Source organism: Sorex araneus, chromosome 4 (assembly GCF_027595985.1).
Source record: "Sorex araneus isolate mSorAra2 chromosome 4, mSorAra2.pri, whole genome shotgun sequence".
In the NCBI taxonomy this organism is placed as follows: Eukaryota; Metazoa; Chordata; class Mammalia; order Eulipotyphla; family Soricidae; genus Sorex; species Sorex araneus.
Window position 1 is genome coordinate 5,672,741 of NC_073305.1, and position 16,403 is coordinate 5,689,143.

Consider the following 16,403-nt stretch of genomic DNA (forward strand, 5'->3'; position numbering starts at 1 on the left):
TTATTCAAGCAGGAAATCTGAACTGTGCATGCTGCAGAGAAGACCAAGGGCCAGATATGTAGATCTTCAAATGCCAAGTCATTAGAAAAAGCACTTATCTTGGCCAGAGAGGAGCACACCGGGCAGTGCCAGGGATGACTCCTGGCTCTGTGCTCAGGGGTCACTCCTGTGGGGCTCAGGGCAACAGCGAGGGTGCTGGGTTTGAACCTGGGCGAGTTGCGTGCAAGGCAAGCTCTCTACCTTCTTTGTCTCTCTAGTTTCAATGACGCTTTTCTTTCCAGAGTTTCCCAGCACTACAGACACACGGTAATGATGTTTTCTGTGTTCACAAAGGGATGTGCTGTGGCATGTGCATTCAGTGGCCAAGAGTCACCTCCCCATCTCCCCCAGGTCTCCTCAGCAGAGAGACACAGAGACAGGGGACCACAGACTGATAGTAAAAATGGTCTGTCTAATGCGGAGCCTCTGGCATACTTAGAGCACGTCTGAAGTGGGGTGAGGTATAGGACCGCACATAGGTGTGGTTGGTCATTTTCAGAGGTAAAACATTTCAGCAGAGGCAATTCTCTTGCAGAGATTAACTCGAGGAGATACTCTGTCTCCCAGGGACATCTAAATTGCCTTTCTCTCAAGTTGTACAATTAAGTTTACTTCTTGTTATTACTTTAAGTTATTTGGATAAATACAGTAAGATATATAGATTCCAAAACTTAGTTCTCTGGGCTCTGAGAGCAAGCAAGACTTTTTCTGTAAACCCCAGACTAAGTGCTCGGGCCGGTTCAGCTTGTCCTTCCCTGTGGGGGTCCTGTCTCTTAAGTCATGACAGCTTGCATCATTACCATGCATTTATGCTTTCTAGACTGTTCCATTTCAATGCCAGGGTAGTTTCGCTACTCGCCCTGGGCCCATCCCAGTCCTACAGTGGGACCTCCTTTTGGGAGTGTTAGGAACTACAGCAAACAAAGCCTGAGTCAAGTAATTATGACAGATGACCAGGAGTAGGTAAGTTTCAGAGTCAATCAACTCCCAAATATTAGGAGCACAGCATCAATGACCTTCTTGTGTTTAAGCAAAGAACATTGTTCTATAGCAAAATATAAAAAGACTATAGGGGAAATTGAAAAGCAGGTAATTCACTACAAATCCAAAGCCCAGAATTACCAGAAAGTTTTGGCTTACAAGTAACTGAAGACTGACTTGGGGGACTGTGACAATAAGAAGTAAAACACAAAGGGGAGGTTAAAGATACACTCGGGGGATTAGGGGTGCTCACAGTGGTAAGCTTCTCTGGGAGGAGGAGAAGGGCAATTCACTGATGAAGCCTAAATCACTTAGAGTTAATACCCAACATTCTCAAAGCACAAGTGAGCAGTTTGTGGCGTGGGGAGCGTTGGCTTAGTCAGGTATTTGGCTTTTAAGGGCTTCCCTGTGACATAACACACCATAAATACAAGAGCCACAGAGTCCAACTAGCTGTTGTCAGACCAATACAAATACCCACGTGGGTGGAGTGTGAGGGTGGCCAGCAGCCCAGGCAAACACCCAGGGGTGCTGGTGGGGAGTCCAGGCTCAGGACACTTATTCCCACTGGGAAATTATTTCACCGCCTGGCATTAGGTATCTGGTGTCCTGCAAAATGCCTGGCATCATAAACCCTACTGAGCAAGCAGCACAATCATTTCAGTAACTTAGCAGTTGCCATAAAACATTATTTGCTTTTAAAAGTAAGTGCTCCATTGTGATGCGATTACTCTGGAGGGACCAGCTCTCATTATTCAGTTTGAAAATGTCACATTATTTTGTTTAAGGGAGAAAAAAATCACAATATTATAATCCACTTTTATCCAACAAGATTCGATCCATGCTATTAGCCACATGTGTCCGAGATGGTACAAAAGTCTTGGGAGCAAAACTTGGAGGGTGGTTTTAGGACCTCAAAAGCTGGGATCCTGCTAATGAATGGTATGTGTGATGGGGTGGGGGTGTATTAATCCACTCTCTCTTTCATTTCCACATCAGTAACATGGCATCTACAGCTGAATTCTTGGCCTGAAGTCAGAATTAAGACAAGGACAAATCACAAAACTGTTCTGTACAGTGCAAATCGGAAAACCTACTGGCAGAGGGAAATGAACATTGGTGGTGGGGTTGGCACCTGAACGCAGTATACCTGACACTCAACTAGGACTTACTTTGTAATCCATAGCGTCTTAATAAAAGCTTTTTTAAAAAAAATTTAAGAAAGAAATGGTTTAGACTTTGTGCATCTGATGATTTCTGTGTGGTTTAGACTTTGTGCATCTGATGATTTCTGTGGTCCTGACTCAGTTCCACCATGTGGGGACCCCCAACAGCCCTGGACAATGGGAAAAGGGACAAAGGGACGGAAGGGAGGACAAAGTTGTAAGCAAGTCCCTTTGCCGAGATGATGCACAAGCTGCTACTTTCTGAAACCCATTATTTTTTTTTATAATTTATTTATTTTTAATTAGAGAATCACCGTGAGGGTACAATTACAGATTTATACACTTTTGTGCTTATACTTCCCTCATACAAAGTTCGGGAACCCATCCCTTCACCAGTGCCCATTCTCCACCACCCGTAAACCCGGCGTCCCTCCCACCCTCCCCAATCCCATCTCCCCCCCACCCCACCCTGCCACTGTGGCAGGGCATTCCCTTCTGTTCTCTCTCTCTAATTAGCTGTTGTGGTTTGCAATAAAGGTGTTCAGTGGCCGCTGTGCTCAGTCTCTAGCCCTCATTCAGCCCGCAACTCCCTTCCCCCACATGGCCTTCAACTACAATGTAGTTGGTGATCGCTTCTCTGAGTTGCCCTTTCCCCGGAAAGTGAGGCCAGCCGCGAAGCCATGGGGTCAACCTCCTGGTACTTATTTCTACAGTTCTTGGGTATTAGTCTCCCACTCTGATATTCTATATACCATATATGAGTGCAAACCCATTATATGGTGCTCCCGACCTAACCGCAGAGCCTCGAGCTCGGTGAATGGAATCCAACCCTGGGGCTCCTGAAGCAGTTGGTTATAGGGGAGACTGCGGAGGGGGGAAAGCCTTAGCATTACCGTCAGTCAGACCGAGAAACCAGTGACACAGGATTGTGTTCTGCTGTCCGCGCTGACTTCCTGTGACCCGGGCTGACTCAGACTGCCACTCCCTCTCTGGACACTCTCTGAGGGATGACGCAGCCACGCACCACCCAGCCTCACACCCCACGCTGAGTTAAGCGATTGCCAGGCAAATCCACCATTTGCCCTGGACTCCCAAACTTGACTCTTGCTTATCCGCTTCTCTGAGCCAGAGCAAGGAAACTGGATCCCCCTAGAGAGATGTCGAGGAACGCCTCTTATCCTTAGAGACCCGGTCCAGCCTGGCACTGTCCTGCAGCAAACCCTCTCGGCACTCTGGGTGTTTGCCATCCGACTGCAGCTCTGCAGAGGGGCCCATCTGAACATGCAACTGGGCTTGATTCTGCACCCAAGCGCTGCCAGGGGTATCCCAAGTAACACCGAGTAGGCAGTTCCGGGGGTGGCGGGGGGTGCGGGCTGGAAGACCCTTCCCCTTCGGTTCACTTCCCTTCCTCAACACAAACCCGGAAGGCTCCTTTCCCTGGCTGCTCTCTCTCTCTCTCTCTCTCTCTCTCTCTCTCTCTCTCTCTCTCTCTCTCTCTCTCTCTCTCTCTCTCTCTCTGTGTGTGTGTGTGTGTGTGTGTGTGTGTGCCCACATGAATCAGTCACTCTCCTTCCCTTCCTTTGAAGTTCAAAAAGCAGAGAAGATGAGGTGCTTCCTGCAGGCTGCACAGCAGGCTGATTTAATGGCCTTTCAAGACTTGAATAGCAGAGGTGGGACCCCAGCAAATCTGGGCTCTGCCCCATCATCCTGCACTTCCTCACTGAGACACCCACCCTGTGGGAGTTCTTAGGCAGCTCCGCATTTCTGCAGGCTCAGCGGATACCATCTTAATGTCTCTATTAGGACTCAGACTCACTCTCTTCTCTTCCCTCAGCCCCCTGGCGTGCCTGTGGACCGACCAAGGAATGGACCAAAGGAGGAAGCCTTTGAGTCATCCAATCCAGTAAGGGAGGGTTTGAGTTTGTGAGAGACAAACCGGAAGGTGTTGAAACACCAGGACCCACTCTCAGATCTACTGACTCCAAGTCACCATTTGGGCCTGAGCCTTTACAGTTCGGCTTTTGGGGAGCACCCTCAGAGATTCAGAGCTTACCACGGGCTCTGTGCTCAGGGATCACCAGGGCGGTGCTCAGTGGGGTGGACCCTATGTGGCGGCAGGGATTGAACCCAGATCAGCGGTGTGCAAGGCCAGTACCCTACCCACTGCGCGGAGCTGTAGTACATGGTTCTGGCCCCAAGACACCGATTTCTAACAATTTTCCTGGTGATTACTATGCTGCCCTAGGCCCCACATCTCAAGAACTGCTGCTGAAATCAGGAGGAAACCCGCCACTCTCATCTCTCCAGCTGGATCCCAAACATACTCGTGACAAAGACGAATATGATTTGCAGCTCCCAAGACGGTGCTGTTTTCCCACCACTGGAATAGTCTGTAATTCAAATTTCCAGCTTTTGGGGGAAAAGAACAGACAGATCTGAAAGCAGGTGTTTTCTGGCTCCGATGGGACGGGGCTTTCAATGCACCTTCAGAGCCATGATTTGCCCCCTTAACTTTATGTTTCAATGATCTGGGCAGCTTTTAAAAATTGCAATGCCCAGGCTGCATGTCAGCCCAGTTAATCTGAGCTGGCACTGACCTCTTGTGGAAAGTGGCAGGTGGAAAGCCCTTTCTGTGAGCTTAAGGGCAGGAATAAACAAAACGCAAGAGCCACAGACACCAGTACCATCATTTACAGACGGGATCCAACCTGCTTCACTCACCCATCAGAGAGGCCAGCGTGTCCCCCATGGGATTGAATTCATTGAGCTGCAGAGACAAAGGGGATAAGATGAGCCTGAGAAGGGGTGAAGGTATTGGCGGAGAGGGGCGCGTGCCAGAATTAGTTCTGGGTCATTTTGAGCCCCTAAGCTTGAACCCCTGCTTCCACCATTTATTCATGAACCCACAACTCACCGAGATGATACCCAAAGATCCTGGGTCACTGAACTGATACAGCATCTTCCCTGAGCTTCCGTCAAACACGTCAGACACATCACCGTATCACATCATTGAAAGCTCTCCTGAGAGATAGAGAAAAAGAACAGCTGGGAGGGCACTTGTCTTGCACGCAGTTAACCTGGATTCAGTCCCCAGCAACCCATATTGTCTCTTTAGGCACACCAGGAGTGATCCCTGAGCACAGAACCAGGAGTAAACCCCGAGCACAGCCGGGTGTGGACCCCCAAAACAAACAAAAGAGCTCTTCTGGAGAATGGTGGGCAGTGAACACACGCCCCAAGGAGAAAGTGACAGAGTAACTGTGTCATAAGAAGAGGGACAACATATCTGAGTCACAGACAGGAAAAAGATGAGCTAAATCCATTTCAAATATGGGGCTACCACTGACTGGCCATGACATCCCGGGAAAATAACTTATCTGATGGCACATGTCCATGGGTTTTTTGGTCATACAATGGGCAGAAATATATCCTCTGCCTCCTGCGTGAGAAGGTTGGATAATTTAGTATGTGTGGACTTACTCATAGAGAATAATTTATGTATTATATTAATTTATATATTATACTATATTATATATGTATGTATATACCTCTTGGAGAGCCCGGCAAGCTACTGAGAGTATCCCGCCTACATGGGCAGAACCTGGCATATTTGATATCAAATTTGTGGCATATTCGATATGCCAAAAACAGTAATGATAGGTCTCATTCCCCTGACCCTGAAAGAGCCTCCAATTGTTGGGAAAGACGAGTAAGGAGAGGCTGCTAAAATCTCAGGGCTGGGAGGAATAGAGATGTTACCAGTGCCCGCTCGAGTAAATTGATGGACAATGGGATGACAGTGATACAGTGGATTTACAGTTCGAGAACTGGCAGATAGGACCTCAGAAACTCTCACTTCCACCCACACAAGGAGAAAATCAGAGTAATTGAAAAAATCAGTGGCTTTCACAGACCCAACAGAGAATGTGGGCTGCTGGGTCAAGTGTCACCTTGGCATTGGGAGGGTCCAGGCTGGTGACAGGGGCAGCACATTGATCCCCGTCACCACCAGACTGTCCCCTGAGCACAGTCACCACCTCCCCACAAAATATTCACCACATCCAGACCCCTAGTCATAATAACATAAATCACTGCACAAAAGGCCTCTAAAACTCAATTTCTAGTGCCCAACCCAAGGTACCTGGTTTTACCAAAATGTTACCGGATGTGACAAAAGTAAACAGCTTGAGAGAAAAAGCAAGCAACCGACTCAGAGATGACGTAGAATCGGGAAAGCTGGATTAGTTGATAATTAAAAATGAAGATCCGTGTGCGGGCAGCTCTGATAGAAAGAGTAGGAAACACAATAGGACAGATGAGGAGTGAACACAGAGAAGACAACCGCAAAGCAGGCGCTGAAGGAAACGCTGGGAACCAAAACCACAGCCACAGAAATCATTTTACATATTGGGATGTTTATGAAGCTCAAAACAGTGCTCAGCACAGACAGAGGCAGAGAAAATCATGAGGAATTCAGAGGGAAGCTGAGGAGCAGTGTGGAAGGATGAGCAAGTGAGAGTTCTCTGACTACGGCAGTACGGAGGTGAGGTCATCGGGGGCTTCTCCCAGAAGACTTTATCTTCAGCGCTAGCAACTGAGTTGCACCCCAGAGTTCTTTGGCTGGAGCCACCCCTCAGTGTCTGTGTTTGCAGACGAAGAGTTTAATGAAGTCCTCGTAGCGGGGTCTCACTGGACTTGTGTCCTTTGGGGAGGAGTAGAAATACCCGGGGCGCACGGGCAGAGAGGGAAAAGCTTGGTGAAGGCAGGAGGAGGTGTGTGTGAGGGTGAGTCCAGGAGTGAGGTTTCAGGCACGTGCCACCCGGGGACCCTCCAGCTGGGAAAGAGTGTCTGTGGGTCAGAGCTGCAGGCCGTCTTGCTAACAGATTCCAGCAAGGCCGCAGTACCCGGGTTGTCCCAGGGTGCCCTGTCTCTCAAGGAGTCGCTTACAAAGGAGTCGAAAGAACTTGTAAATCAGACGTGGCGACATCAGGGACGAGCCCTTACTTAGTCACATTCGTTCCACTTACGAGCCTTTGGGGGGTTGTGGAGAGAGAATGTGTGAAGACCGCGCAGCACCAGACAATGGCTACAGAACTCAAAGGAGAAAAACCAAGAAAGAGGTGGCACTGAAAGGACATCTCAGATAATGAGGAAACCTTCCCTGAAAATGAGCCACAATCCCTACAGATTTCAAGGGCCCAGAGGACACTGTCACGTTTGACTGAGGCGACTCACTCCCAAGGCATAGCCCACGTTAGGAAGAGCCTGGGGGGATTCTGATCACGTGACTCTGTGGGTTAATCTGAGAATTTCCAGGTTAGGAACACCAAGCGTTTCCAGTCATGACCACAGTGTGAATCTCTGTTCAGATGCATCTTTGCTGTTTCTCCTCTTCCGTTCCCTAGTTCACAGTGGACATTCTTGCACACAGGGTTCTGTGTGCTGTCTCTGCAGCCTCAGTTTTATACTTTTAAAGGTTCAGCTTAGCACAGCAGGCAGGGTGTTTGCCTTGCATGCGGCCAACCAGGTTCAATTCCCAGCATCCCATATGGTCCCCCGAGCACCGCCAGGATAGCTGAGTGCATGAGGCAGGAGTAACCCCTGTGCATTACCAAGGTGTGACCCTAAATAAATAAATAAATAAATAAATAAATAAAGGCTCCGTCTATTGAGGCTGGAAAGCTAGTTCAGGGTATAAGGCACTTGTCTTGCATATGGCTGACCCCCAGATGTGGTCAATCACCAACTGCATATGGTCCCCTTAAGAACTACCAAGCTATAGCGATATGCAGTCAACATGATCCCTGGAATCCTACATGGACCCCTGCACACCGTGAGGAGTGGTCCCTGAATGCAAAGCCAAAAGTAAGATCTGAGCATCTCTGGGTGGGCCTAAAAATCAGGGAAAAACGAATTCAGGGTGATTTGGACTATCCTGAGTGTTGAACATTCCACTGACATTAGAACACAACCCCGACTAAGACCAGACTTTCTCATCACTGGCACCACCAGGTCCCTAAGCCAACACTGCGCAGCACAGGAGGAGGAGGAGGAGGGTGTGAGCTCTGTGTCTTCATCCTCACATACCCACAAGGGCAGAGACATGAACAGGGAAAACAGAACCATTCTAGGAAATATCAAGGAACAGAGACTGGCCCTCTGTACGTTGTCTCCATTGGATCTTGGTAGTCAAGAGTTCTTGGGAAGGGAACCCCGGGCTGGGGAGAGGTGAAGGGAGAGAGATGGGAGGGCTGAGCCCAGATATCTCCCCTTTAGCTGGGCTGCAGACTAACCAAGGACAGCCAAAAGGTTTCGGGAACCTGATGGTGTGTGAAAACACAAGAACCTGCACAAAAAACGCAAAAACAGAAGAGATCGTCCCGGTACCTAGAAAAAACACATATATATCGAAAAGCACTTTTGGTTTCTCCATAGGCGTGCAAAAATCTGAAGACAGTGCAAATACCCCCCAGCAAGGATGTGGAGGTCGATGTGGAGGTCTAGTTCTGTTCAGCAGGGAGAACCCTTCTTGGGGCTGAGAAGGGGACGCAGCCGAATGAACAGATGCAGAGCCCGGAGGAGGGAGAAAAGGCATTTATTCTATGGCAGTTAGAGTATTTATACCTCCCTGCTGGGAGGAGGTGGTATAGTATGCATGCCGGGACCCCCAATAGAAATGCAGGGTGTGGCATGGGCGTTAGCTAATGATAAACAAATGCTGATAGGATAAAGTCAGTAGGATTAGGAGTGGCAACCTTTGCTAGGTGTGGCATGGGGTTAGCTAGTGATAAACAGGATAAGACCAGTAAGGTAAAATGGCTCCCTACACAAGGAGGGTTCCTGTCTCTGCCCTTGTGGGTATGTGAGCGTCAGAGACACAGTTCACACCCTCCCCAGTAAGGAAGTGGCAAATCACAATTTTAAAAGGAAGAAGAGTTAAAGGCCAATTATTGGAAGTACGTGCAGCAATGTAGTTAGGTATCAACAAACATTATGTGTCTAGAAAGTGAATTATGGAACCACACATGGTATATGAGGCTATTTGAACTGCAATACCAAAATAAAACCCATTATTACATGCATTATGAAGCAAAACCAAGAGTGTTTACTCCAGTTCTTGCTGGAATGTTCTCTTTTCAGTATCTATTTCCCTTATCACTCTTAATATTCTGCTTTTAAAAAAAACGTAAAATTCTAGCAATTAGAGGTACGCTGGTGTCGTTTATAAAAATGAAAACAATGGTGCAATTACCAACAAGGATCAATTTCAAATAGAACAGTAAATGTCACTTTCTGCTTTGTGCCTCTCAGATGCTCTCCATCCATCAAAAGTCTTTTCTTCCCAAGCCCCAAACATGTAATTAAATTTTGAAAGCATAGCTGAAGGTCAGTGGGGAGGACAATTTGACGGGGATACCATGTAGAAGCTACTCGAAGATAGGGTCAAAAAGATAAATTGGTACTTGGGTCCTGAATCCTTTAAATGCAAGGTTAAGAAATGTGGACCCCATCCTCCGCCCGCTGGGAAGCATTACTTGTTTCTGAACTGGAGAACGACATACATCAAGAGGATAAATCAATACCCGCTCTCGGCCCCTACCTCTCAAAGCTCACCTTCCTCTCCCCACCCCCCACCACCCGCTTCCAGCTCCACCTGAAGGTTCAAGGCCATCGGGAATGGTGCAGGCATGTTCTCTCTCCATGGGGCTATTTACGAAGGGACTGAGACTCTCAAAACCTTTAAAAATCACAATTCAGGCCGACCCCCTCTCTCTCCTGCTTCCCTTTCTTCCAGAGCCCAAGTGGTCTTAAAAGAGCATTTGGGGATGCTGAGGACTTTCTAAGTGTGCTCTGTCCGCAGCAGGGAAGGGGGAAATTATGTCCCTTTCTTCTCTGTGGCCCCCCGGGGCTCACTCTCACGGGTGAAGTGAGCAGTGGCCGAGTGCGGAGGGAGCTGCAGGATGGGGAAGAGGATGGAGCAAGGAGACCAGGCCCCACCCCTCCCCCCCGGAGCACTGGAATACGGGAGTGCTCCAGAGCTTAGCAGGGCCGTGTGCAAGTGAGTGGCCCCCCAGGCATGTCAGGCAAAGGAAGACACGGGTGGTTTACCGGAAATGGTTCAACCAGACAGAAGGCTTGAGCCCCTGCTCTGGCAGCTTTTGGACCTAAAACAGCCTCATCCCCTGTTCTCTTCTTGCCTCACCCAAACTTCCTCTGTGCGTGGCTGAAGAAGACACCGCAAGAAAACACGCCTAGAGAAACAGACCCAACCAAGACCAAAAGCAAAATCAGAGACTGTGGCCGGAAAGGGGATCCCAGTCGGACAGAATAGCTGCCCCTGGCCTGACCGGGCTGGTGGGGATCACATCAGATGCACCTGCCCTGGCACTTGCCTTCATTCCTCCTTCCAGCGTCAAGGTCAGGCATCTGCCCAGCCACCACCATTCCCAGACCTCAGGGAGAGAGAGATGCCCAATCTCTGCCCCTTGCCAAGGACGGAGTACTGAATTCTTACCTGTAAACTTCCAGCTGCCCTGAGAACCCGCACCCCGTACGTCAGTAACGAGCTCAAAGTCCCGGGCCAATGAGCCCGAAGTCCCAGGCTAACCTCTCAGCAGCCCAGGGCTGGATGACCCTGGAGTTTGCACCGGTTTCTGCTCCAGACACATGAGAAGCAAGTCCCTCTAAGAATCCCCCGTTGTCTCCAGCCCTAAAAGACAACCGTGTTGCCGTCAGAGCCTGCAGTTGATTTCCCAAGCCGGAGTGAAATACAAAACTCCATCACTAGAGGGCAAGTCCACATTTGCCGTTTGTGGGAGATGACAGTCCCACTGGCCCCAGCCTTTCTCTCCTCTGGGCAGAACCTGGTGCAGGCCCACGCCTGGCTGGGAGGCGGGAGGCGGGGACGGGGCGCTCTTACCAGGCTCTCGCCAGAGCTCAAAGACCATGTGACTGTCGAGGCCCTTCCAGCCCAACCACACGTGCTCCTGCTCTGACCCAGAGGCCGCTCAGGCTGGAGGGCCCTGGAAACAGCTCCCGCTGCCCAGCTCGGCTGCCTGAGGAGCACCCACTCTCTTTCCAGGGTTTGGTTCATCCCTGGGTCCCATACTGAGGAGTCTCACTCCCTCTATCCGACCTGCCAAGCGCAGCACAGTCCAGGCTCTGAGACAGTCTTGGGCCTGTCCCCGGCTCTGCCTCTCCTGGTTGTCACCATCCCCTGCTAAGGAGGAGAAAGTTTCTGCTTCACTTTGTCCCAGGGAAGGGGAGGCTTCAACCTTGGGATCAGGGCAGGTGACAATAGACTATGTGCAAGACGGTGGCATGAGGCAGGGATCGGCAAGGCAGCCCTAACGCCTGAGCACTGCCTGGAGTGCTCATCTGCCCTCAGGAGCAGAACAAACAAGCATCCCTAAGGATCTGCTCTCTGTGCTGAGCTGGGGCAGAGGGACGGGGAGCCCGGACAGCCCCGGATCACATACAGTCCCTACACCTGAAGTTCTCATGACCGCCATGACTGTTTTGTTGGCCAATAAGCACCTGTTGGTTGACTTCTCATAGATTAAGATCCAGTTTCACACGACAGAAATGCCACCTGCATGTCCATGTCCATTGTGGCACTGTTCACAATAGCCAGGACCTGGGGATAACCCAAGAACCCAAAAATAAATAACTGGATAAAGAAACTAGGGTACATTTACACAATGGAATACTATGCAGCCAACAGAAAAAAAATGAAGTCATGAAACTTGCTTATAAATGGATGGACACAGTATCATCCCGACTGAAATGTGTCAGGGGAGAAGGACAGGCACAGAATGATCGCGTTCATTTGTGAGATATAAAAAGCATAATATGAGACTATTACCCAATGAAAGTAGAAATGAGGGACAGGAAGTCCACAATGGGAAGCTTGCCACAATTGGGGGGAGAAGGTAGTTAGGACAGAGAATGGAATGCTGTGACAATGATCGTTGAAATCATCACTGTAAACAAGAATTGTATGCTGAAAGTAGGTAAAGGAATATACATGATAACTTTTCAGTACCTGTACTGCAATGCTCCAAAGGAAAGAGACAGACAGACAGATCGGCAGAGAGGGAAGGAGACAGAAAGACAGAGAGACAAAGTGAGAGGGAAGAAAAGACTGGGTGTGGGAGAGAAAGGAGGGAAACTCCACGTCCCACATGGGGACATTGTTGGTGGGAAATGTGCACTGGTGAAGGGACAGGTGTTCGAACATTGTATAATCGAAACCCAATCATGAACAACTTCATAACTCTGTATCTCACAGTGGTTTAATAATAGTAATAATAATAATAATAATAATAATAATAAAGATTACATTTCCCCATGCCCTTATAAAAGCTGGCCTCAGCTTCCATGTCCAGTTTTGTCTCTTCTGTTCCCAGTGTCCAGGCCACATCTTCTGTCTCCTCGAAGGTGCTCTGGGTTCTCTGCTGTCAGTCCACTGACCGGGGCCCCTTCTCCTGCTCCCCCAGGGCCTCTTCTGACCTGCTCAGCGTCACCTCCCTCAAGAAACCTTCCAGACACTGAACCGCCTCCACCTCCCAGTGTCTCTCACCTCTCCACCTCCCAGTGTCTCTCACCCCGAGGACAGCCATGAGTGGCTACATCTATCGGTGGACTTGCCACATCTCCGCCCTTCCCCCAGAAGCTCACTAAGGGACTCACTGCATGCAGGTGCTGCTCCGCCCACAGCAACTCAGAGTCACTGTGTGGCAGCTGGGATCAGAGACAGAGACACAGATCGGTGATCACCACGTGTGAACACTGAAAGCCTAGAATATCCAGGGGGTAGAATAGGACCAACAAGGACAAGGGCTGGAGACCCAGATGACAAGAGAGACCTACCCGCTGGTCTCAGTAGTGGAAACTCTATTTGAAGACAGTGTCTCTGCGGGGTCACTGCATTCAGAGGGGCCATGAGGCTGGCTCTGCTCTTAGACAGAGAAAAGGCTGGAGACAAATGCACAGGGAGGAGAGGGGGCACCAAGGGAGACAAGGTGCCCACCAGCAGATTGGATTTATGCTGTTCCATCCAAGAACAACCTGGAACTCCTAGAAATTAGATCCCCCCTAAAACTTTCAGGGGGAGCAAGACCTTGCTTGAATTCAGCCTTCCCAGCATGGCTGGAAGGAGGCCTCTCCGCGGTGGTGAGCCGCCATGAAGGGCATTTGCCAGGGGAGTGAGCACAGGTGGCCTAGCTGTACAGCTTCAGGATCCCAGCCTAGGCGGGGCCCCCTACCGTGACATCAGTCCCTGTCTAGACCCTCTTCCACAGTCTCCTAGAAAGTGGGACTTCCCTGCCACCCTGACCCTGTCACATCCCCCAATGTAGGATGACATTACTTTGTCCTCCCTCCCCCCCGCCCCCCACCTCAAGGAGCTCATCCCAGTTTTTCCCATTTTCCTGGAGTTTAAGTTTACCCCAGTCACACCCATCAAGGTGTTTCCAAGTCACTCCCATCCCTTTGTTTAGCTGTAATCACCTCTCTATGCTCTCTTCCCCAAAAAGAGTTAAAAAGCTTATCCCCCTAATCTGACTCTGCTAATTTGTAAGGTCAGACCTTCCTAGGATACTGAATTTATATTATAAATTAATATTGTCTTTCTCCTCTCCTTATGCCTTTTGAATAGTTTACTTTAAAGCAATGTCCTTTTTGTATAGACACAAGAAGACAATATTAAGCTTTAATGCATCTCTTATTGTGTCCATACAAAATGATTAATATTATGAATTCTTATATGTGTGCTGGATGAGGAGAGGAGAAACACACTCATGGGACTCTGCCCTTGGGTGGATCCTCCTGCTGAAAGAGAATCAGTCCTAGGAGAAGTGTCCCCTGAGGGAAAGGAACCTCACCCCTATTGATGGTGACCACACCTATGTGTACACCCCAACCCCCTGATGGGGGGGGTGGGGATTTAACTAGGCTGTAAGAGTGGGTTGGGGGGCCAGATCCACAGATCCAGAGAGAGATCCAGATCCGGGAGAGAAGCAGAGAGAGAGAATGAAATAAACTGATCAAGCAACCAGTTTGGCCTTCTTCCTTCCTTCCGTCGCCTGCCCTTGACCGACAGCACACACAGCGGTTCCAGAGCACCGAACATGAGCAGTGAGACAGAGCCGCTAGGAGAGCCCGCGAGTGCACACACCCCTCGACGTGCTTTAGTTTTTTACACTCTACCCCAGTCTCAGCTAACCCAAACTAACCCTCCCTCCCCTTCTACCAAGGCCAGCTGGGGTCTGTCTCCGTGGCCAGCTCAGTGGCCCTATCCATGGTCCTGATTCGAGAGACCTTAAGGCTTCGGGATCAATCCTCACAGACCAAGCCCCAAAGCCCCGGGCCCCTCACGCGCCGCAGAGCTCACTCCTGTCTGGAGCCTTGCCCCATGGCACTCAGTGCTGCCTCAGTTTCCCCGTGGTGAGGTGATACGGAGATTGCACTCCACAGTCCTCCAGAGCCTGACGCCGGAGAGGAGACCTGAGCAGCGTGTGGCAGTTACAAGGCTCTGAGCACTGTTCTGGGAACTGGCCAGAGGCTTATTCCCTTCTCCCCCTCACAGCTCTGTGAGCCTGAGGTTATGTGGTATCCACTGGACAGGAAAGGAACAGGACACAAATCAAGCCCAGAAGCCCCGCCTTTACCACCAGCACCACTTCCCATACAGCAGGCCGTGAGGACCATCAGCACCAGGCAGGCACCATCGCTTCCCCCCCTGAGGTAAACTGTGGAGACCTCACCAGCACTCCAGGAAGCCTGAGATGAGAATCAAGTGCACTCATTTTTGTGAGCCATGAGTCTCTTAAAAAGTCCAGGTCTGCAAGGACATCTGAGAACGCCACAGACAATGGTCTCTTCAAGAGAAATCCAAAGGTTTTGCTATCCTTGAGGAGTTTTCCAACTCTGTGAGATGTAAATAATGGGTATCACTGAAAAGACAAATTGCATTTGTAGGCATATAAATGCTGTGGTGGCAGTTAAGCACACTTCAACACTTTTGTATGGAAACTCTGTGCTTGGTGCCCATTTGTGCTCACTGGACTTCTTAGAAAGGTCTTTGCCAACGTTAGATCAAGGATTTGGGTCACTCATTGATGAGTTAAAATCTCTAACGTGCTCATTTTGTGTCTGTGTAGGAACCATGATTCTGCTTTTCCAAGAGCAATCGTTATCCTAAAGACTATTGATTACTACAATAAAAGCATCAAAAATGCTTTCTAAGAATTGCTAATTATTTGACCACATGTCCCCAGGTTTGTGGGAACACCTTGGCATTACATAACCTTTATTTGAGGGGACGATATTGGGGACCTATTGCCTCCCGAGTCATATTCCAGGTGCAGAGACAGTATCTTTGAAAAGGCTGCAACATTGATTAAGGAAGCATTTCAGTTGATGGAGACTTGGAGATTTCTGTGAGGAAGCAGACACATACTCACTGCAAAACTGGCTTTGTCTACAAATCTAAACAAAAAGAAACTCAGTGTAGCTGTCCATACAGGGGCCAGGGGAACAGGAGTCCAAGCTGGCATCTCAGCAAATCTGAACTGACTGGCTGACAAGGAAAAAAAATCTAAGAAAACCAGAGTGCACTTGCCACACAAGATGGCCAAACAAGATATTGAAAACAAATCCTTTAATAAAACACAGCTTGAAATGAAAGGAGGGGAATGAAATGGGTGATTCGGCGCTCTATCAGATAGCTGGTAAAACCCAGGGAGAGAAGAGCAACATTTTCCAGGAATCAACTCCCTGTATGTCTCCCCACAAAACATCTACCTGGAAATGAAAAAAATACAATTGAAAAGCCATGGTAGTAATAATTTGGCTGCCCAAGACAAAGAGGAAATGCACATGTATGGGGGGGAGGGGGAATAACTTGAGGATTTGGTTGTAATTTGATCTGTTTTACTTGCAAGAAATAGTCAAAGCCACAGTCACTTTTGAAAGGTTTCAGGACAGGAACATAATTTATCCCTTTTATTTCTTTGAAGTCGGGGGGCTCCATAAAGTTACAAGTAGACATACAGTCAAGGAAATGACACTACAAGCACTTCAGCAGAAAGAGAGAATCAGTGTCATTCCGTAAAGGGAGGGAGGAGGGTTTAGTCAACAGAATCTAGAGCAACTGAGACACACACACACACACACACACACACACACACACACACACACACACACACAAGGAAC